Source organism: Triticum aestivum, chromosome 2D (assembly GCF_018294505.1).
Source record: "Triticum aestivum cultivar Chinese Spring chromosome 2D, IWGSC CS RefSeq v2.1, whole genome shotgun sequence".
In the NCBI taxonomy this organism is placed as follows: Eukaryota; Viridiplantae; Streptophyta; class Magnoliopsida; order Poales; family Poaceae; genus Triticum; species Triticum aestivum.
In genome coordinates, this window is record NC_057799.1 from 547,094,391 (window position 1) to 547,100,579 (window position 6,189).

A 6,189-nucleotide genomic window follows, 5' to 3' on the forward strand; every position below is an offset into this window, starting at 1 on the left:
CGCAACTAAGGTAACAATCGATCCAACAGCATAATGATACCAAGCCTCACTATCAATGGCATATTTTCTAATCTTTCTAATCTTCAAGCGCATTTTCTCCATCTTGATCTTGTGATCATCGACGACATCGGCAACATGTAACTCCAATTCCATCTTCTCCCCCTCAATTCCTTTCAATTTTTCTTGCAAATACTCGTTTTCTCTTTCAACTAAATTTAACCTCTCGACAACAGGGTCGGTTGGAATTTCTGGTTCACATACCTCCTAGATAAAAATATCTATGTCAACTTGATGGCCATAATTTGTCATAAACACGAAATGCAACAAATAGTTTTAAAAGATAATATACCACATCCGAATCATAACACGGACGAGGGCCGACGGGGACGGATATCAAAACCATTGCACTATGTATAACAAACAACGTACACGTAAGATAATTATACGAGTAACTATATATCCAAATCACACAAACATGATTTTTTATATAAAAAAGATAAGAACAAGAGGCTCACTACAAGGTGGTGCCGGCGACGGGACGGTGCGGGCAATCGACGGTGGTTACGACGGAGATTTAGAAGGCACTAAGTAAACCACACCTACATATGCAAACTAAGTGTTATTTTGACCTCAAATTGCATATAAATCAAATACTGCCACATATATATAATTCCTCCCAAATTACTAAAACCCACAAATTAATCACTATATGAACCATTGCAAGAGCTAATCTAGCAATGAGAGATGAAAGGACAAAGTTGCTAACCTTTGTGATCATTTGAATGGATGGGGGCCTTCAAATCTTGACAAAATTTGGGCAAATTTTGTGATGAGCTCGAGAGGAAGAAGGGAAGAACAGAGAGGAGAGGGGAAAGGGGGAAGAAGAGCGCGGGTGGATGAAGGGTTTATATAGGACGACCTTTAGTACCGGTTCGAGGCACGAACCGGTACTAAAGGTGCTGGAGGGGCCCCAGACTGACAACATCCTGCCACCACTCTCTTTAGTACCGGCTTGTGGCATGAACCGGTGCTAAAAGTTCGGCACGAACCGGTACTAATGAGAGCAGCCCGCCTAGCCATTGGAACCAGCACTAATGATCACATTAGTGCCGGCTCAAATTCAAACCGGGACAAATGAGCTGAACATTTGACCCTTTTTCTACTAGTGATTGGACCTTGCTAAGCATTAAGAGTAACTCTAGAAGATGCTCCATATGTGGTCGATCACTATAATAACTGATGGTATGTCGGTCATCACACAAAATGGCACTCTAGAAAGTCGCCATATGTGCCGCGATAGCCATATGTTATGGATCTCGCTCCAAAAACGACCACACAGCCTCCAAATATGGAGGTTGTGGAAGCCATGTTTGCATCTCGCTCCAAACCCAACTGCCAGCATGGGAGGGAAGTTTCATCTCTTCCTCCGCACGCTATATGTAGGATTTGAAGCAACATGACCAACCAAGCACCATCGGCGAGGGGGGTGATAATCCCCAAGTGCAGGGAATCATCGTAGCAATTCCCAAAGGTGGAAGTGATAAGTAGGGAGTGTCGAACCCACAAGGAGCTAAAGGTAAGATCAATATTCTCTCAAGTCATATCTGCCACTGATACGACTCTACGTACACCGAACGTTTGCTTCCAACTAGAAACGAGAAATAAAACTACGTTGTGGGTATGAAGAGGATAACTTTGCATGGTATCGGAGAGCTAAAATATAAAACTAGGTGTTGTTATCATAAAGTTAGAATATATTACTAAATATTATAAATAGCGAGTGTGGAATAATGATGGATCGATGTGCGGAATTGTCCTAGGCGATTGTTAACAAGACCGGTAGTCGTCATTGCAATTTCATATGAGGGAGAGGCATAAGCTAACATACTTTCTCTTATTGGATCATATGCACTTATGATTGGAACTCTAGCAAGCATCCGCAACTACTAAAGATCATTAAGGTAAAACCCAACCATAGCATTAAAGCATCAAGTCCCCATTATCCCATACGCAACAACCCCCTTACTCGGGTTTACGCTTCTATCACTCCAGCAACCCACTATAAGCGAATCATAAACGTATTGCAACACCCTATAGCGGGGATCACTCACGCTTGCGCGACACGGAGGGCACAATAGGACAGCACCAAAATAAAACATACAACTCATACCAATCTAGATCATCAATCAACCCAAAGATAAAGGATATCTACTCAAAACATCATAGGATGGAAACACATCATTGGATCATAATATGTGGCATAAAGCACCATGTTCAAGTAGGTATTACAGCGGGGTGCGGGAGAGTGGACCGCGTAAAAGAGATGAGGATGGTGATGTTGATGAAGACGATCACCGCGGCGATGATTCCCCTCCCAATGGCACTCCGGCGCCACCGAGAGAGAGGAGGAGAGGTTCTCCCCCTTGTGCTTCCTCCTCCATGGCCTCCCCCCTAGATGGGGAGAGGTTCTCCCTCTGGTCCTTGGCCTTCATGGCGATGATGGCCCCTCTGGGATCCTCCTCCATGGCCTCCCCCCTAGATGGGGAAAGGTCCTCCCTCTGGTCCTTGGCCTTCATGGCGATGATGGCCCGTCCGGGATCCTCCTCCATGGCCTCCGGTGATGATGGGCCCCTCTGGCAGGGTGCCAGAGAGGTCCTAGATTGATTTATTGTGGCTACAGAGGCTTGCAGCGGCGGTACTTCCGATCTAGGTTATTTTCTGGAGGTTTCTGTATTTATAGGAATTTTTGGCGTAGGTCTCACGTCAGGGGGGGTCTCCGAGTCGTCCACGAGATAGGGGCCCATGCCCAGGGGGTGGGCGTGCCCCCCACCCTCGTGGACAGCCCGGGACTCTTCTGGCCCAACTCTTTTACTCCGGGGGCTTCTTTTGGTCCATAAAAAATCATCAAAAATTGGCACGTCAATTGGACTCCGTTTGGTATTCCTTTTCTGCGATACTCAGAAACAAGGAAAAAAACAGAAACTGGCACTAGGCTCTAGGTTAATAGGTTAATCACAGAAATCATATAAAATATTATATAAATGCATATAAAACATCTAAGATGGATAATATAATAGCATGAATACTTCATAAATTATAGATACGTTGGAGACCTATCAGCATCCCCAAGCTTAATTCCTGCTCGTCGTCGAGTAGGTAAATGATAAAAGAAATAATTTATGAAGTGTGAATGCTAGCAGGTGCACAAGTTTGATCAATGATAATTTCAATCACCTTTTCTAGCATCATTATATGTCATAACAGTAGCTCATCTCATAAAACTTTTCATGATCAAGTAACAAGCTATTCACATGTTAAAGTATATATCATAAACTTTCTTGAAAACTAACAAACAGTGCTCTTAGTCATCAAATAATTGCAATTCATCTTATTTTCGGGAAGGGTCTATGTAAGATCTTTGATTCTGCAAACTCCACATACTCAACTATCATTTAGTCTTTCACAATTGCTAACACTCATGTGATATTTATGGGTTCAAAGTATATATATATATATATATATATATATATATATATATATATATATATATATATCCGGATCGCTCCAACACAAAGTGCTTGCCAAAGGAAAAAGTGTAAAAAGGAAAGGTGATGATCACCATGACTCTTGTATAAGGGTAGAAGATAAAAGTAAAAGATAGGCCCTTCCCAGAGGGAAGCAGAGGTTGTCATGCGCTTTTATGGTTGGATGCATGATACGTCTCCGTCGTATCTACTTTTCCAAACACTTTTTCCCTTGTTGTGGACTCTAACTTGCATGATTTGAATGGAACTAACCCGGACTGACGCTGTTTTCAGCACACTTTCCATGGTGTTATTTATGTGCAGAAACAAAAGTTCTCGGAATGACCTGAAACTCCACGGAACATCTTTTTGGAAAATATTAAAAATACTGGAAGAAAAATCCACGTCAGGGGGCCCACACCCTGTCCACAAGGGTGGGGGCCGTGCCTGCCCTCCCTGGGCGCGCCCCCCTGCCTCATGGGCCCCCTGACGCTCCACTGACCTCAACTCGACCTCCATATATTCACTTTCAGGGAGAAGAAAATAAGAGAGAAGGATTCATCGCGTTTTACGATACGGAGCTGCCGCCAAGCCCTAAAACCTCTTGGGAGGGCTGATCTGGAGTCCGTTCGGGGCTCCGGAGAGGGGAATCCGTTGCCATCGTCATCATCAACCATCCTCCATCACCAATTTCATGATGCTCACCGCCGTGCATGAGTAATTCCATCATAGGCTTGCTGGACGGTGATGGGTTGGATGAGATCTATCATGTAATCGAGTTAGTTTTGTTAGGGTTTGATCCCTAGTATCCACTATGTTATGAGATTGATGTTACTATGACTTTGCTATGCTTAATGCTTGTCACTAGGGCCCGAGTGCCATGATTTCAGATCTGAACCTATTATGTTTTCATGAATATATGTGAGTTCTTGATCCTATCTTGCAAGTCTATAGTCACCTACTATGTGTTATGATCTGGCAACCCCGAAGTGACAATAATCGGGACCACTCCCGGTGATGACCGTAGTTTGAGGAGTTCATGTATTCACTATGTGTTAATGCTTTGTTCCGGTACTCTATTAAAAGGAGGCCTTAATATCCCTTAGTTTCCATTAGGACCCCGCTGCCACGGGAGGGTAGGACAAAAGATGTCATGCAAGTTCTTTTCCATAAGCACGTATGACTATATTCGGAATACATGCCTACATTACATTGATGAATTGGAGCTAGTTCTATGTCACCCTATGTTATGACTGTTACATGATAAACCGCATCCGGCATAATTCTCCATCACCGATCCAATGCCTACGAGCTTTTCACATATTGTTCTTCGCTTATTTACTTTTCCGTTGCTACTGTTACAATCACTACAAAACCCAAAAATATTACTTTTGCTACCATTACCGTTACTTCCATATTACTTTGCTACTAAATACTTTGCTGCAGATACTAAGTTATCCAGGTGTGGTTGAATTGACAACTCAACTGCTAATACTTGAGAATATTCTTTGGCTCCCCTTGTGTCGAATCAATAAATTTGGGTTGAATACTCTACCCTCGAAAACTGTTGCGATCCCTATACTTGTGGGTTATCAAGACTATTTTCTGGCGCCGTTGCCGGGGAGCATAGCTCTATTCTTTGAGTCACTTGGGATTTATATCTGCTGGTCACTATGAAGAACTTGAAAGACGCAAAAACAACAATTTATCCCTCAACTACGAGGGGAGGTAAGGAACTGCCATCTAGCTCTACACTTGATTCACCTTCTGTTTTGAGTAAGCTTGCGACACCTAAACCTGCTTCTGCTATTCATTCTGATATGTCGCATGTTATTGATGATGCCACTTTTGCTATGCATGATACTCATGATGAAACTACATCTATGCTTGATACTACTGTGCCACTTGGTGAATTTCTTGATGAACAACTTGCTAGGGTTAGAGAGAATGAAATTATTGAAACTGATAATATTGATGAAAGTAATGATGAAGACTCTCCCCCTAATAAATATGAATCGCCTGTTGTTCCTGAGGGTTATGTTTTTGAAAAGGAAGCTGCTTTAGCTATTTTAGCTTGCAAAGATAGATACGAGCTCAAGAGGTTATTAGCTAAATGGAAGCAGCAATCTCTTAATGCTAGAATGAAACCTGACCCTGCTTTTGCTACTTCACCTATCTGTGTCACTGATAAGGATTATGAATTCTCTGTTGATCCTGATATAATTACTTTGGTTGAATCTGATCCTTTTCATGGCTATGAATCTGAAACTGTTGTGGCACATCTTACTAAATTAAATAATATAGCCACCCTGTTCACTAATGATGAGAAATCTCGCTACCTTTATATCCTTAAAATATTTCCGTTCTCATTAAAGGGTGATGCTAAGATATGGTTTAATTCTCTTGATCCTGGTTGTGTGCGTAGTCCCCAGGATATGATTTATTACTTCTCTGCTAAATATTTCCCCGCTCATAAGAAACAAGCTGCTTTGAGGGAAATATATAATTTTGTGCAAATTGAAGAAGAAAGTCTCCCACAAGCTTGGGGGAGGCTTCTCCGATTACTTAATGCTTTGCCTGATCATCCTCTTAAGAAAAATGAAATACTTGATATCTTTTATAATGGACTAACCGATGCTTCCAGAGATTACCTGGATAGTTGTGC